Source organism: Panthera uncia, assembly GCF_023721935.1.
Source record: "Panthera uncia isolate 11264 chromosome C1 unlocalized genomic scaffold, Puncia_PCG_1.0 HiC_scaffold_3, whole genome shotgun sequence".
NCBI lineage: Eukaryota > Metazoa > Chordata > Mammalia > Carnivora > Felidae > Panthera > Panthera uncia.
Window position 1 is genome coordinate 34298816 of NW_026057584.1, and position 16734 is coordinate 34315549.

Sequence of the window (16734 nt, forward strand, 5' to 3'; positions counted from 1 at the left end):
GTGTGTATAAATGCATATATGTAGTGTATTTATATACATACATGAAATACATAAATTTGAATATTTTCATGAATAATATATATAAGCCAGAAGAAAGGAATGGCCTCCAGGAAGTTTACTTTTACTTTTGATTAAATAATATCTGTTAAATAATAAATCCACGTAAGTATATTTGTATTATACAACATATAAGTATCTTTAATATTTTTAATGATAAATTTATGCCCCAGAGTATTTGATATAAATGTTTATTATGATATACAGGCGCTTATAACATATGCATATGAACATAAAAATATTTTTTGACTCGTTGTACTACAAGCCTCTGAAGAAATTGGTATTATCATCTTCATGTTACTATCGTAAAAAAAAAAAAGTTTAGAAAGAAGCTAGTAAGAGAGGTGGCAAGCTCAGATTTGAACATCTCACTTGAGGGCTTCCATGACAAGCCGTGCAAAGATTTAGATTTTATTCTACTTGCAGATGGAAGCCAGTGAAGGAATGTAACCAAAAAAGGCATGTAATCATAATATGTTTAAAGATTAAAATAATAAAAAAAAAAAAATTAAGGCAAAAAAAACCTCCCAAAACACAAAACCAGGAATTCTTAGTAAATCCACTTTGGCACAGAACGGATCAGAACCTTATAAATCAAAACTGTATGTGCTAGAACGCGGATTTAGATGGTGTGATCTCATTCCAGAGTCCCAACCCTACCACTGCTTATGTCACAATTTGATTAAGGATGAGGTTCCCTGTATAGTTATACCTGGATCATTCCAGAAAAACTGAACTTAAGCTGGAGGGGGCCTTGAGATCTAGAATCTGTAGGGCCCTCACCGTGGGTCTCAAAAGGACTGCTTGCTAATTCTTGCGGTTTCCCCACCCTCTGCAGCCTAGAAAACTCCAGAATCAAAGGCCCTTTCTCCCTGCAGGCCCAACCAACCTTAGCAAAGAAGCGAATCCTGGGACCCTCACAGTGGCAGCAGCTTCTTCACAGACCCCTGTTTCCTGATGTTTCTAAAGAAAGAGCTTCAGAAGAACTGAGGAAGAACGAGGCACAGCTCGCTCTACTTCCTGTTTTGAAATATCTGAGTCATATAGGCTGACTGAGGCCAACTCGCCTCCGAGTAGCACCTCCTCCCAGAGCTCAAAAGAGTCCTAGAGGAACATGGGACAGGGGGCTGGGTGGGGAGCCTGGCCCCCTGAGCTTTGACTCTGTCTGCGAGATTTTGGACGGGTCATTTTGCCTTTGGGACCTCATTACCACCTTCCAAAATGAGAAAGTTTGGACTGAATGGTAACTACGAACCCTTTCTTTCCATATTTCAGGAATTCACAGATTTTTCAGGGTTCATTATGAAGATTTTAATGTTTTCACTCAATAAATATCAGTTGAGCACTTCTGAGAGATCTGATAACTGCAAAGCCCTCATCATGGCTCTGAGAGGGTCTGCTAACCCCCACAGCTAACTCTCCTGGTTTCCCATCTACATAGAATACAAAGATCACCTTCATGGGCCAGGAGGCCACCAGACCCCACCCTCAGTAGCCTAGAAAACTCTAGAATCAAAGGCCCTTCACCTGAAAGGCCCAGATGACCTTACCAAAGAGAAGAATTCTGGGGTCCTTACCATAGTCTGGGCCCTGGAGATATAACTGAACAAAACACAACATTAGCCCAGCCTTTTTGCTGTGAGTCAGTTGAAATGTTTTTTGAGGTTAAAAGAAGAAAAAAAATCAAACATTTCCCTTCCTTTTTTCTTTCCCCAAATAGAATATAAGCTTTCAGAAGGCAGAGACTCACCTTAGGGCTGAGCGGATTACACAAAGTATCTGAAAGTTCCTTCTCACCTGTAGAGGGCTAGGTAAAGTTGCCGTGGTAATATCGATGCCCTTCACTACCATTTGATTCTGCCCATAAAGTCTGAGTGAGAACATAGCAACAGAAGGAAATCCTATTAGTAGCTCAATCATAGCCTAGGAGGTATTCCCTGATTCTTGATGCTTTCTGAGCATCCACCCCAGCATTTGTTCCACTGTTTTGTGACCAGTCCCTGTGCTAGGCTGTGAGCTTCAGAAGGGCAGGGACCATATCTTTCGTGTCTGTGTTCCCAGAACCTGCCACAGGAGTAGCAATATCTATAACCTACAAATATTTCCTGCAAATCAAGGAGAAGAAGAAACCCCATAAAGGGACAATGGCTATGAACATGGAGTTCCTTGACAGGGATGCTTAAACAGCCAAAGTGTACAAGGTGATGCTCAAAAGTTTTAATGACCCGAGAAATGCAAAATAAAGGAACATGATACCCACTTTGTAGCTATCAGATATTGGCCAAGGTTTGCCGGTTGGATCAGCCGGAGGATTGGTGGGCAATTTATGTAGTCCTTCTATAGGACTGTGAACACTATCCATCATGTAATACTATGTAGGAGTTAGAAAGTGGGACCTGGCAAAACCTAGAACTTCAAGTGTCAGACTGCTTGCTTTTTATTTTATTATTTTTTTAATTTTTTTAATTAAAAATATTTTTTTAACATTTATTCATTTTTGAGAGAGTGCGAGCGGGGGAGGGACAGAGAGAGAGGGAGATACAGAATCTGAAGCAGGCTCCAGGCTCTGAGCTGTCAGCAAAGAGCCTGATGCAGGGCTTGAACCCACAAACTGTGAGATCATTACCTAAGCTGAAGTCGGATGCTTAACCGACTAAGCCACCCAGGTGCCCCAGAGTGCTTGCTCTTTAAAAAAAGAAACAGAACGAGCAAAATACAATTTAAATAATACTAATACTTAGTAATAATTGCTAATACTTCCTGGGAATTTAGTAGTACCAGTCACTGTTGTAAGTAGTTAACTTGTATTATTTCCTTGAATCCTCATGAGGTAGTATGAATCCCATTTAATGATGAGGAAACTTATGTACTAGTTCCAGTTCATAGTTAAGAAATTGGGTATATACACAAAACAATGATATGTTTTGCAAAGATATAGATCAATTCAGGGATATTATCAAAAGATTTAGAGCAGCCTTTGGGAGGCAGTAGGGAGGGTAGGAAGTGGGGTGGGAGAGGAATGGGAAGAGAATACCTAGAACAGGGCAGGGGAGAATCTGACAATTAACTCAACCCTCTGCCCAAATGGAAAAGAAAACAAATTAAGTAGGTAAAAAATGAATCTCCAAACTGACCCAGCAGGAAAGAGACATTGTATCTGTATTCAAGGCTGGGGGAGAGGGGGAGAGACACTAAGAACAGAAATGTAGCAGAGGAATTGGAGATCCTTCAGGGATAAAAAGTAGCAAGGCCACAGGCTATGGTTCAGAGGGAAACCCTGCTCAGAGGTCTGGGGCCCTGGCAGGACCCTGAGATGTGCCCACTCTGCCCCCTGAGTGAGTCCCGGAAACATGGTATTCAGAAGCCACCTCTGTACCAGGCACTCACCTGCTCCACCCTGTCCCAGCGACATCACAGTCACCAAGTGCCGATGCCAGGACCCCTGAACTGCCTAATTTCATACAAATTCCTAAGGCTTTTCCACACAACCAGAGAAAATTCCCATGAAACAGGGTGGGGATGGGGGTGGGGTGGGGATGGAAACACCTCCAGGAAGAAGTTTTCTTTTACTTTCGATAACTCCACTTTCTGCCTCCCCAGGGGATTCACTTCCTGTTCTCGACATTCAGAACTTATTAGCAAATTCAGCAAGGCTTGAAAAAAATCACAAGGGACAAGAGCCGCATCTGGTATTCGGCAAGCCAAAAAGAAAATTCCTCAACAGAAAGAATTAGAAAATAAACTTGATTCCTAAAGCAAGAGGACAGAGATGACTCACTCTAAGAAGAAATGTTTCTTAAAGGAACAGATGCCCCATTTCCAGCCATTCAGAAGAGGGACAGAGACAATGTGTCACCATTTAAACTAACTGGTTAGTGAGGGGGGCGGGCAGAATATGCCACCCCAAAATATACCACTTTGCATATGGATTATTTTTAATTAGACTTTCTTAAGAAATAATCAATGCAAGAAAGACTCTTTGACCCTCCTTTTCCCCCTGAAAGCAGGATATAAATCTGCCATGTGAAAGGTACCCTCCCTGTACCAGGACGTAGAAAGGTATCCTTATCCTTACAAGGGACAGAGAATTTAAAGCTGAGAAGTTTGAATAAGCAAACCTTATTATTTCCTCACCAATTTACTACTCCAATCCCAAACTTCTTTCTCTTGTCAATTTTTCACAAATTTATTGTTTGCCTACAAGTTATAAAAGCTGCCTGCTTTGGTCATTTCTTTGAGTCTGATATTTCTATGAGCTCCCATAGGTATGAAATTAAATTTGTTCTTCTCTTGTTAATCCATCTGTGTCAATTTAATTATTAGACTAGCCAAAGAACCTAGAAGGGAAGAAGGGAAAAATTTCCCTGCTGCTGCACCTAGAAGTTGGGCATGTTTTATTGGGAAGCATTTACATTGACTACATTTAGTATTAATAACGCCTGTAATTTCCAAAGATAGGTCTAAGACTGCCTGTATCAAGTAAAATGTCACTCTCCTTCTCAAGAAGTCCAGGGAGAGGAATTGTCCCTCTGTTCTCCAATCTCAATGCTGAACCATAGACCACCCATGAGTTCATATAGCAGGGGCTCTTCTAGGGTCAAAGCCAGCCTCTAGCTGAAATGGGAAATCCTGCACAAGGAAACAGGTGGGTCTGGCCCAGTCCTGAGTAGGGATAACAACACTATTTGCTCCTTGGCCATGCTCTTAGGTTTAGTAATAACCAGTGCCTCCTCCATCCCTAAGCCCAGAGTGGTGGTAACATGGAGATTTGTCCCCCAGGACTCGCAGCTTCAAACCCCATGAGGGGTTTCCTCATCCTCTATCTCCTTCCCACCCTCTGTTTCCTGTTTGAAATTTTTTAAGGGCTTTCCTCCTTTTTGCAAAATCTTGTGCATTTTAGAACCAAAACGCTGGCAATAATGCAATACCTATATATTGTACCCTTTATACGAATTATCTCCAATTCTCACCACAATGGAGGGGATTGTTCTCCCATGAGGCTCAAATGGATACATAGATTCAAACTCAATCTTGTTGGACCAAACACAAGGATTTTTCCACTGTAACATACTAGTCTGCCTTCCCTAACACTTAGAATTTAAAATGAACAATGTAGATGGAAGAGCAATAAATTTAAACTAAAACAGAGTCACTTATGCACAAAGGTCAAAAGGTCTTTGAGTTCTCAGTCACGTAAGAAAAGTGAGTTGGCCTAATGGCACAAGCTAACATTTATCAAACATTTTGTGCATGCCAGGCATAGTCACCTAACTTTAGGTTAGTCACTTAACCTAAAATAAGTCACCTAACTTATTTTACCTTCTGAACAATTCTCAAAAGTGAATGCTATATTTGCTCCCATTTTATGGATGAGGAAACTGAGGCTTGGATGGGTTGAGAGACTTGGCCAAGTGCATATAGCTAGTGGGTGATGGAATGAGGTCTGTTAATCTCTCAGACCCTGAGCAGTTAATCATTGTCTAAATATTAATACGCAACCATGGTTCTCAACTGATCTGAGAATTAACTGGGGAGGTTTAAAAATATACCAATCTTCAGATCCCAGCTTTGGAATTCCTAACTGAGCAGAATCACAAGGGATAAAACAGATCAAGCATTTAAGAGTTCAACAGTTGTCAACAAACATCTCCTACCATTGTTACTTAAGTTCACAACATCTGTATAATGGGTATGAATTATTAGACATATAGTACAGATAAGGAAAGAATTCTGTGTCAATCAGCTGACAAATGCCAGGGCCAGAACACAAACTCAGGAATGTCTCACTTGAGAGTTTGGGCTCATCTTCCTCCCCCCACCCCCTGTCTGCAATCAGGCCCCGCCTGTTAGAAATGGATGAGTTACTGGAAATATCCAGGGGGCTATCCTGAGAATGACTGAAGAGGTCTCATTGTCATTTGTAAAGTATTGATCTTAGGGTCTCCCAGTCTTAGCTTTTGCTAAAAACAAAGATGAATAACTAACAAGTGAAATGTGAACCTCAAGATGGTTAAACTCTTACTGTGATCTATAAGGATCATTATTAAGTCACATGCTTTACCCAGTTTCTCACTTCAGTCTTGAGATACGTGTGTGTGTGTGTGTGTGTGTGTGTGATTATTTGTATCAAAATGAGTAATGTGCATGGTCCTTTGTCCCAGGGAAGCTGGGAGACCTGAAAATGTTGCAGCTGCAGCAGGGCTTGGGGGAGCTGGTCCCCATCCAGTGCAGGGTAAGGACAGCCTAGCTTGCCTTAGTGCTTTCCACCTTCCTGAATCTCAGCTCCCACCTGAAGGCCTACTCATGTCTACTAATCTGCTAAAAGCAAATTTGGATCTATAACTCTTCCTAAGAAAGGCTAGAAGGATTAACCTCCTTTCCTTTCAAGTAACTGAAGCACACCCTTGCCATTGATCCGGACTTGAACTAGAGGACATTAGTCAAAGACAAATACTAACCACGAAACAAAAATCCCTGGAATGTGCATATTCTTTTGTTGCTTCTTTATTAAAAAGTTGTATATAACTGACCCACAGTCCAGGCGGTCTGGTTTGTGGACCCCTCTTAGCCTTTTTTTTTTTTTTTTTTTTACATTTTATTTATTTTTGAGAGACAGAGAGAGTGCGACCAGGGGAGGAGCAGAGAGAGACGGAGACAGAATCTGAAGCAGGCTCCAGGCTCTGAGCCGTCTGTCAGCACAGAGCACAACTGGGCCCAAACCCACTAACCTGTGAGATCATGACTTGAGCCGAAGTCTGAGGCTTAACCAACTGAGCTACCCAGGCACCCCACCTCTTAGCCCTTTTTGGCTCTGGCAGCCAGCCTTGGCTCTGGCCGTAGACTCCTTTTAGGGAGTGGTAAGAGAAAGGAAAAGAGATTGCATTCCAATCATTATTTCATTCCCTTCAACGAGCTATCTAAAACTAAAACTAGCTATCTAAAAGTTTTTAACTGTTGGGATTTTAAGTCTTTTGATTTTTGTTTCTTTTTTTTTTTTTTTTTAATTTTTTTTTTTTCAATGTTTTTTATTTATTTTTGGGACAGAGAGAGGCAGAGCATGAACGGGGGAGGGTCAGAGAGAGAGGGAGACACAGAATCGGAAACAGGCTCCAGGCTCCGAGCCATCAGCCCAGAGCCTGACGCGGGGCTCGAACTCACGGACTGTGAGATCGTGACCTGGCTGAAGTCGGACGCTTAACCGACTGCGCCACCCAGGCGCCCCATTGATTTTTGTTTCAATATTGAGATGATTAGACAGTCATGGGCAGATGGAAGAGTTTATAGTCACTGATTTCAATATGTATATTCTGCAACTTGCTGATTACCAATACCTGCCCCCTCTACTTTCTAAAAGAAACTACTGCAGAGAGGAATACGTACCACTGATCTAGAAAGGAGGAAACTGAGGTCAATGTTGGGCCAATATTTATGTCATCAGCCTAACTTTTTCTATATTTTCTTGAAAGCCTGAGCCTAGACAAGGTGAGGGTCCTTGTCTTGCTTCCCAAGAAATGGAGCACCTCAAACCCTACAGACAAATGTCAAGAGCCATTTAAAAAAAATTATTATGGTGGGGCACCTGGGTGGCTCAGTCGGTTAAGCGGCCGACTTCGGCTCAGGTCACGATCTCGCGGTTTGTGGGTTCAAGCCCCGCATCAGGCTCTGTGTTGACAGCTCAGATCCTGGAGCCTGTTTCAGATTCTGTGTCTCCCTCTCTCTCTGCCCCTCCCCCACTCATGCTCTGTCTCCCTCTGTCTCAAAAATAAATAAACATTAAAAAATTAAAAAAAAATTATTATGGTAAAATATGTGTAACATAAAATTTACCACCCTAACCATTTTTTTTTTTATTTTTTTAACGTTTATTTATTTTTGAGACAGAGAGAGACAGAGCATGAACAGGGGAGGGTCAGAGAGAGGGAGACACAGAATCTGAAACAGGCTCCAGGCTCCGAGCTGTCAGCACAGAGCCCGACGCGGGGCTCGAACTCACGGACGGCGAGATCATGACCTGAGCCAAAGTCAGACGCTTAACTGACTGAGCCACCCAGGCGCCCCCCATCCTAACCATTTTTAAGTGTACAGTTCAGTGGCATTAAGTACATTCACATAGCTGTACAACCATCACCACAATCCAAGAGCCACTTTTAATGACATAACAATATATTCTTTAGGCACGATGCAGTTTCCTTAAATTTAAATTTAAATTTCTTTAATTTAAGGCATTTTTCTTACTTTATCTCATTTGATCCTTGTCGGTAACCACATTTTTTGGTCCAAGGCAGGCAGAGCAGGTGTTACAAAAACATTTAGGAAACTGAAGCTCTCAGAAAGATGCAGTGACTGAGCTGGGCCTACACAGCTCCTGCATCTACATACAGCCCTAGCGACTGCTTCTTAAAATAGATGGGTGAATTGTTCTCCAAAACATATATTTTCTCTATTTTAAAAGAAGTCATTTCTCACTTTCCACAAAGGACATTCATTTTATTTGTTCCCAATATAGAAGGATTTCAAGAACATCTGTAATAGTAACAACTGCAAAGCATTCATTTTTTCTAAATGGGCAATGATTTTTTTTCCCTCAAAACTATTAGTAAAAATAATAAAAATATACACATCCTCAGTAGGACAGCTACTGTGCAGGCATAGGCAAGCCCCAGGTGAGACTGTCAAGAAGGCAAAGTGTGTGTTTGGTATCTTCCCCTACACAGGACACTCTTTCTTCCCCCAGAGGTATTGTCTCAGGGTCAGAGTCCATAGTCTGTTCCTACCAAATCCTGCTCTCAACAGACATTCAACCAGAATGATAACTCACTGCCGTGTTAGGAGGGTTAATGTAGTTCTTATTTATCTTTCTTGGGATATTCTATACAAAACCAAAAGTAAACATATATTTACCTTAACTTTAATTTGTGCACAAATGATTTGCGTATTTGTATACACGTTTATGTGTTCTACAATTTTTTCACCTAAACCCATCTTGTAGCTCTCTTCACATCAGTACTTTATGAACCACCTCAATCCTCTATTACCACTCTATGCATCTAGGCTAAAGTTTAATACCGCTTGGGACAATGTGCATTTAAGGCAGAGTTCTTAAGAACTCTGAAGCCCATTTTGGCTTCTTAGAACAACAATGCTGAAGAGTAAAAATGCCGTGTTGACCCTGAGGCTGACCCTGGGAGCTGTGGCTGTTTGATTCACTCACAATCAGTGGCAGTTTGTGAGCAAAAGGGCTAGATTTTAGAAATGGGTCTTCTGCCACTAGGGTTTGGCATGTTATTTTTTCTTTTAGACTTTTTCTTTTCTCTAAAGGTATTCAGAAGGAGATTAAATGAAAGAGTCCTGATAATATTCATTCTACATAACATATTAGAGGTGTTGGTAACATTCATATTCACTCATTATTAAACAAACATTGGCTAAACACCCAGTGACAGTTCACTGTGTTAGAAAATAAAAAGAAAAGGTCATGAGTAGACATAGAAGCTAGGTTATAAAATTAATTCTTTTGTAATTTACCATAGTGTTTTACAAACTTCTGGTTTCTGAGAAAATGAGTCACTTCTCATCTGACACAACATATAGGAGATCAGAACATGCCCCCCCAAAATATGCCCGTTTGGCGTAAGGATTATTTTGTGTTAGAGACAAATGAGAATCAACAGATGAATAAAGAAGCCTTCTGGAGCATCCCTTATCTGATTAAAAGTAGAAACTTTTGAGAAATGAAGACCGCCACAATCCCCTCTCCCAGGGAATTTTTATGACCAAGAAAAAGAAGGAAAGTTGGCACCAACTTAGTTCGCTCCATAGAGTTACCTTCCCAGTTTGCTGCTCTTAGAAGCCTAATAGCCTTTGCCTTTGTCTTATCACTTCTGTACATAATATTCTGTGCTGAGATGCTATAAAAGCCCAAGTTTTAACCTTTTTGAGTTACCCATCACAGAGATTTCTCCCACTTGGTGTGCTCTGATGCATTAATAAACTGTTTTTCCTCTTTTTCATCTTTTATTGGTCTAGTTTTCAAGTACTCAGAGAAGGTAGAGGGGTAAAGGGGAAAAGTTTTTCCTTCTCTACAGTGTCAAGAAAGACCCCAAGGACAGATCAGAGGAGATGCAAAGTATCATGGCCAGGCCTGTTGTTTCCTCTTTCTTTGTGCAAGGGCAGTAAATGAAATTTTCCTGACAGTTCAGACTTTCAGCAAAATATCCACAAGTCAGGACAGTTGTATCTCCAAATAATAGAGGATATGCTAAACACATCCTCATAGTAATAAGAAAAGACAACATATTAGTCATGTCTTTTATTTTGTACTTTTGATGCTTTGACATTTTGAAGCCTTGCTGATCCTGGAAAGACTGCCACTCCCAGAGCTAGTTAATTCTTAGAGAGAGCAAGTCTTTCATATGCAAATCAATTAATCCGGAGTCCATATCCCCAACCACCTCTTTTATGAGATCTCTTACTCCAGGCCACTATTCCCCTGCCCTAATACTCTAGGCCAGGTACCAAATGACTAGGGACAGCCCCTTATATCCCAGGGCTCACTGAAATTATGGAAACAAATTCATCTTAAGCCTGATTACCCTATCTCACCCACTCCTTGCCTAAGAAATCACAATATGCCTGCATTTCCCCCTCACTCCCTCTGCCTCCTGACCAAGCTGGTGCTTTTCCACGTGGACCCAAATAGTGTGCCACTCCTCTTGGGATTCATGAATATAAACTCTCTCCTCAAGACAGTCATTTCCATATCTGCATGTCTTACCATACCTTATTAAAACAAATTGCAGTTACCCTTAAAACAGCCACACTGCTTTTCTGACATTTTCAATCCCATTCTGCATAGTCTACAGGAGCAGAAGATGAAGTTCCTTGAGAGAGAATCAGAGCAGAAGGTGTGAAAATTAACAAAAGGGAACCTCATTCTGAATGGAGTCAGGGGGCGCCTGGGTGGATCAGTAGGTTAAGCGTTCAGCTTTGGCTCAGTTCATGATCTCATGGTTCATGGGTTCAAGCCCCAAGTTCGGTTCTGTGCTGACAGCTCAGAGCCTGGAGCCTGCTTCAGATTCTGTGTCTCCCCCTTTCTCTGCCCATCCCCTGCTCATGCTCTGTTTCTCAAAAAAATGAATAAATGTTAAAAAAAAATTTTTTTTAATCTCATGAAACTTAGGAATCTTAAAAAAAAAAAAAAAGAATGGAGTCAGCAGGTTGGGAGAGCTCTCACCCCCTACTATACATTGTTAATTGCAAATCCAACAAGTAGAGAAAGATCTTGCACATGGATATTACTTTACCACCACAGCAGGAGAAAGGAAGGCTTTCCTCCTTCCCCAGCAACAGCCCAGTCAATGAGAGACTGTCACAATTCAACCAATGAGAAGCCACTGTACTCCTAACTCCCAATTTACTGCAATGGGCTCTTTGTTTATAAAGACCCTCCCAACTTCCCCCCTTTCCTCCATAAAAGAGTGTTTCTCTCCTTTGTTCTGCAGACTTGCCTATGGTTTTGTTATAGCTTGCTTTTTCTGGATTGCACTTCTCTATTCTTGAATAAACCCATCTTTTGCTGGTAAAATAACAGTTTTGTTTTTAAGGTTAACAAAGGACAACTGAAGCATGGGTAAGAGGGGGTCCAGTGGGAGAGAAAGGACTTGCATTTGTCAACAGTGTCCTAGTAAGGAGGGAGATGGGGAAAAATACTTAGTGTAAAGTTAGTATGATGTTATGATTTATAATAAATATATAGTTTGGTCTTCATTCACTCTTCCTGGCTCACAGCACCCAAAACATTTGGAAGTTCTGATAACAATTATTAGAGCTTCTTTTGTTATAATATTTGGTCTTTTTTCATTTGTTCTGAAATTGCTTCAGAGCCATAATGGTGAAATGGATGTCTTGTTATTCATAACAAACCCCTTTCAACCACAACTGAGTTTAGTTAATGAGATGACTTTTGGAAATCCCCTAAGAATGGGGGAGCTGGTTGACAGGGGAACCAACCATGAATGCAGAGTTGGAGTTGGAGTCCCACCTCTTGACCTCTGGGGAGGAGGGAGAGGTTGAATTTTGAATCAATCACCAAAGGCCAATAATCTAATCATTCATACCTATATAATGGAGCTTCCATAAAAACCCGAAAAAGAAGGGGTTTGAAGAACTGCCAGGTTAGTGAAGATGCATCCATATGTCAGGCCCTAAATTCCATGGACACAGAAGTCCTGGTGTTTAAGATCCTTCTGGACCTCACCTTGTGTATCTCTTTATTTGGTGTTCATTTATTTCCTTTAATATCCTCTGTAATAAACTGGCAATCTAGTAAGTAAAATGTTTCTCTGAGTTTTGTAAGCTCCTCTAACAAGTCAGTTGGACCTAAAGAAGGGATTGTGAGAACCTCCAGTTTATAACCAGTCAGTCAGAAGTACAGGTAACAACTTGAACTTGCTATTGGCAACTGAAGTAGAAGGTGGGAGGAGCAGTCTTGTGGAACTGAGCCCTTAACCTGTGGGATCTGACCCTATCTTCAGGTAAGTAGTGTCAGAATTGAGTTAAATTTATGGAACATCCAATCAGTATCCACAGAAAGTGGAGTCAATGGCTTGGTGGTGTGGGGAGTGGGGGGACCACAACAGAGTTAGGGAACTGTCCGCAAACCACCCTCACTTCTGATGCAATTGTACCTTTAGGGGGGTTCCCCAAAATGCCCTCAGGTTTGATCATTGAAAGCTGTTATATTCATGGTTGTGGTATTATTACATGGTTGTGATTGTGTGTATCTTATAAAGGATACAGATTAAAATTAGCCAAGGGAAGAGACAGATGGGGCAGAGTCCAGAAGGATTCCAAAAGCTGACTTTTTAGTTGTCTCTTCCCCATGGAGTCATGGAGAACATTAACTCCTCTCTGAGATGAGATGTGACAATATGCACTGGATACTGCCATTGAGGGAAGTTAATCTGAGCCTTGGTGTCCAGAGTCTTTACTGGGGATCTGTGGCGATCAGCCTGCCTGCCTCTCTAGTCCTTCTGGGAGATTGAGCTGATACCCAAAGCCCCCACCAAAAATCACATCTTTAAACTTTCTGGCATAGTCCAACTCCCCCAGGGAAGAAAAGGACATTCCAAGTCACAGAGATTACCTCCCAGAGGCCAAAGGCAAAAGTCAGCCCTCTTCTGGGGCAAAGTTCAATTTTTTATTAGATACTTAAATTGATCAGGGTGCTTGAAAGAAGATAAGACTTGCACTGTACTTCCTAACAGAAGGCTTGATGAACCACAGACGCTCAGAGGACCATTACAGTAAGCCCATTGAAGTGGAATGCTTTAGGAAGTTCTTGAAAGAGTCTCACTTGCAATCCCTGGTATTTGGGAGCAGTAGGAACATGTAGAGTGCTGCCTGCATCTGACTTGGAACATGAAGAAGGTAAGAAAATTATTGATGTTACCACTATTCAGCAGAGGGAAGCTAGGAAGGAAATAAGGTACAATTCAGGATTTTCTTATTGGACAAAAGTTGCCTGGCTCAAAATCTCTGGTTGGATCCCACCCAGAATAACTGGTTGCCAGATCCTTGATATTGTGGAGACCATCCCTATGGCTAGGAGCTTGATTGTGATGAGCAGGATTCTGTATTAACTCAAAAACTCCACTGTAACTGTGGAAAGTTGGAATTCCCCCACACATCTGTGTGTGATGTGTCAGAACCTGGATACCTGTTATGACAGTAGATATCAACTGCCAAGAGAGATCTACAGTTAAGTAGAATGACTTTTGCCTCTTTCCCTTGTCCCCCTGCACCACTCTGGGGGTGCCAGAAACTATGGAGTGGGTGGAGACTGAAATGACAAAGAAAAAAGTCCCTTCCCCTACTGAAGGTCCCCTAGCCAGGACTCACCCTTGAGCTAAAGGTAATGGAGATCCTTTGACTTCTGTTGAGATGGAAATTTTAGAATATCTGAACTAAATTTTTACTAGGTGCAAATGGGTCATAATTATTAAATAATATCTTTCTTCTAACCAAAAGAGAACCAAAAACTGTGGGATCTGCCCAATGTTTAGTAAGGGTTGTCACAGGAGATGTCTCATACCATCACTGAAAGTAATGGTAGAAGAGAAGATGGTAACATTGTGTGTCAACTATACTTCAATTAAAAATAAATAAATAAATTGGGGTGCCTGGGTGGTTCAGTCGGTTAAGCATCCAGCTCTTGACTTTGACTCAGGTCATGATCTCACAGTTCGTGGGTTCAAGCCCCACATTGGGCTCTGCACAGGCAGCACAGGGCCTGCTTGGGATTCTGTCTCTCCCTCTCTATCCCTCCCCCCACTCACATGCTCTCTAAATAAATAAATAAATAAAGTGATACAAGAAAAATAAAGGCAGTTCCTATCGGTAGGCCAGTGAGTTCAGGCCAATCAGTAAAATAAACACTAGTTTTTGGGGTGGTGGGGTGGTGGGGTGGTGTATAGAACTTGAGGAAAGGAGGATGAGTAGTAGGTGGAGCACAGGGGATTTTTATGGCAGTGAAACTATTCTATATGATACTGTGATAGTGGATGCGTGACATTTTGTATTTGACAAAACCAATAGAAGTGCACAATAACTGCAAAGACTAAATCCTAATGTAAAGTATGGACATTAGTTAATAATAATAATAGGGGCACCTGAGTGACTCAGTCAGTTAAGCATCCAACTTCAGCTCAGGTCATGGTCTCACAGTTCTGAGTTCCAACCCTGCATCTGACTCTCTAGCTCAGAGCCTGGAGCCTGCTTTGGATTCTGTGTCTCCCTCTCTCTCTGCTGCTCCCCCACTCATGCTCTTTCTCTCTCTCTTTCTCAGAAATAAACATTAAAAATAAATTTAAACAATCAAAAAAAATTAATATGTCAATATTGGTTCATCAATTGTAAACAAATGTACCACACTAATACAAGATGTTAGTAATAGAGGAAAGTGTGTGGAGAGAGAAAGGCTGGGGGGAGATATATAGACACTCTGTACTTTCTGCTCAATTTTTCTATAAACCTAAAACTGTTCCTTAAAAAAAAAGTCTATTACTTAAAAAAAAAAAGTTCTCACAGATTTATGATCCCTAATTAATGGATAAAGATGACACTGCAGTAAATTGAAAAAAGGATAATCTTTATATTAAATAATGACAGATCAACTAGATCCAGCTGTATAAAAATAAAATGAGCCTTTATCTCTTACCTACAGAAAACTCACACCCACATGGATCATAAATCTAAATATGAAAGGGAAAGCAATAAAGCTTTTATAAGAAACCCGAAGAGAATATCTTCCTGATACTGAAGTAAACCAAGGCTCTTATAGGACCTAAAAGTACTGACCACAAGGCAAAACCTGATAGGCTGGGATGTTTTAGAATTAAGAGCTTCCAGGGGCACCTGGGTGGCTCAGTCAGTTAAGTGTCTGACTTCAGTGTGGGTCATGGTCTCATGGTTCGTGAGTTCGAGCCTTGCATTGGGCCCTGAACTGCCAGTGCAGAGCCTGCCTGGGATTCTCTCTCCCTCTCTCTCTGCCCCTCCTCCACTTGCACTAAATAAATAAATAAACAAACTTAAAAAAAAAGAATTAAGAGCGTCTGCTCAGCAGCATGAAGGCAGGCCACCGAACAGGAGAAGAAATGTTAGGATGTGGAGCAATCTCCAAGATGCGTTGATAACAGGAAGGGGTGTTACACACAGAGCAGTCACCAGAAAACAGGCTGGCATCTCCTCTGCAGCCCAGCCCCATTTGATGCCATAGCTCTAAAGTGAAAAACCTTCAAATGATCTTCTGAGGGAAAATTTGCATCTTTCCTTGAGGTGACTATTAACGGACAGATTCACTCAAGCTGAAAACCTAAACTGATAATGTTGCCACTTGTGATCATTGTCACAGCCACCTCAGTCAGCCATGTCCCCATCTGTGAGGTACTAGAAAACATATATGTTGGTCTCTGCCCCGGTTCCTGGCACAGAGGTCCTAAAACCTTAGAGATCCCTAAGTGCTATGAGCACTAGGAGCATCTTTTGTTCTGATGAGGTGACTCTGGGTGGGCTGCTGGGTGGGGGCTTATCCCCAGAAAGACCAAGCCATGATTAGAAGCTTGGAGTTTTTAGTCTCACCCCCTCCCCCATCCTCCAGAAAGAGGAGAGGGGCTGGAAATGGAGTTAACAATTGATCATGCCATGAGGAAGACTCCATAAAATCCCAGTAGTGGGGTTCTGGGAACTTTCAGGCTGGCAAACACATCCACACCAGGAGGGTGATGCATCCCAATGTCATGGAGACAGAAGCTCTTGTGCTTGGGACCCTCCCAGACCTCACCCTATATATCTCTTCATCTGGCTGTTCATATGTATTCTTTATCATATTCTTTAATAAACTGGTAAACATAAATAGGTGTTTCCCTAAGTTCTGTGAGCCACTCTAACAAATTAATTGAACCCATTGTTCCGGATATTTGTCTTTATCTTGTTAATTATTTAAATAGTGGGAAAAAAGAGAAAAGTAATTACCATGACTAAGAAAGTAGGGTATCTAGACCTTAAAAATTGAGGCAGTTATTCATTAATTTATTGTGCAAGGGAATTCTGAGAAATCCAGCAACCCCTGGGGGAAAGTGGAGCTGAGGGCAAAGGACAGAGCCAGAAGGAAGGACCTTC

At 41.4% G+C, this 16734-nt stretch overlaps 1 protein-coding gene across 3 annotated transcripts in view; it reads right to left on the reverse strand.

Annotated features, from left to right (window-relative positions):
* Positions 1 to 16734, reverse strand: part of CASP8 (caspase 8) — a 76023-nt gene that overhangs the window by 23420 nt on the left and 35869 nt on the right. Inside the window, exons 1-2 of one of the 3 annotated variants that reach the window (XM_049615886.1) lie at positions 3445 to 3771; positions 947 to 1927 (exon numbers count right to left, since the gene is read on the reverse strand). The exons of 1 other annotated variant lie outside the window; for it this stretch is intronic. The gene's annotated coding sequence lies outside the window, so the exon portion shown is untranslated. Of the gene's footprint in view, positions 1 to 946; positions 2054 to 3444; positions 3772 to 16734 lie in introns of those variants that run through there. One more of the 3 variants, XM_049615890.1, reaches the window with a different exon arrangement.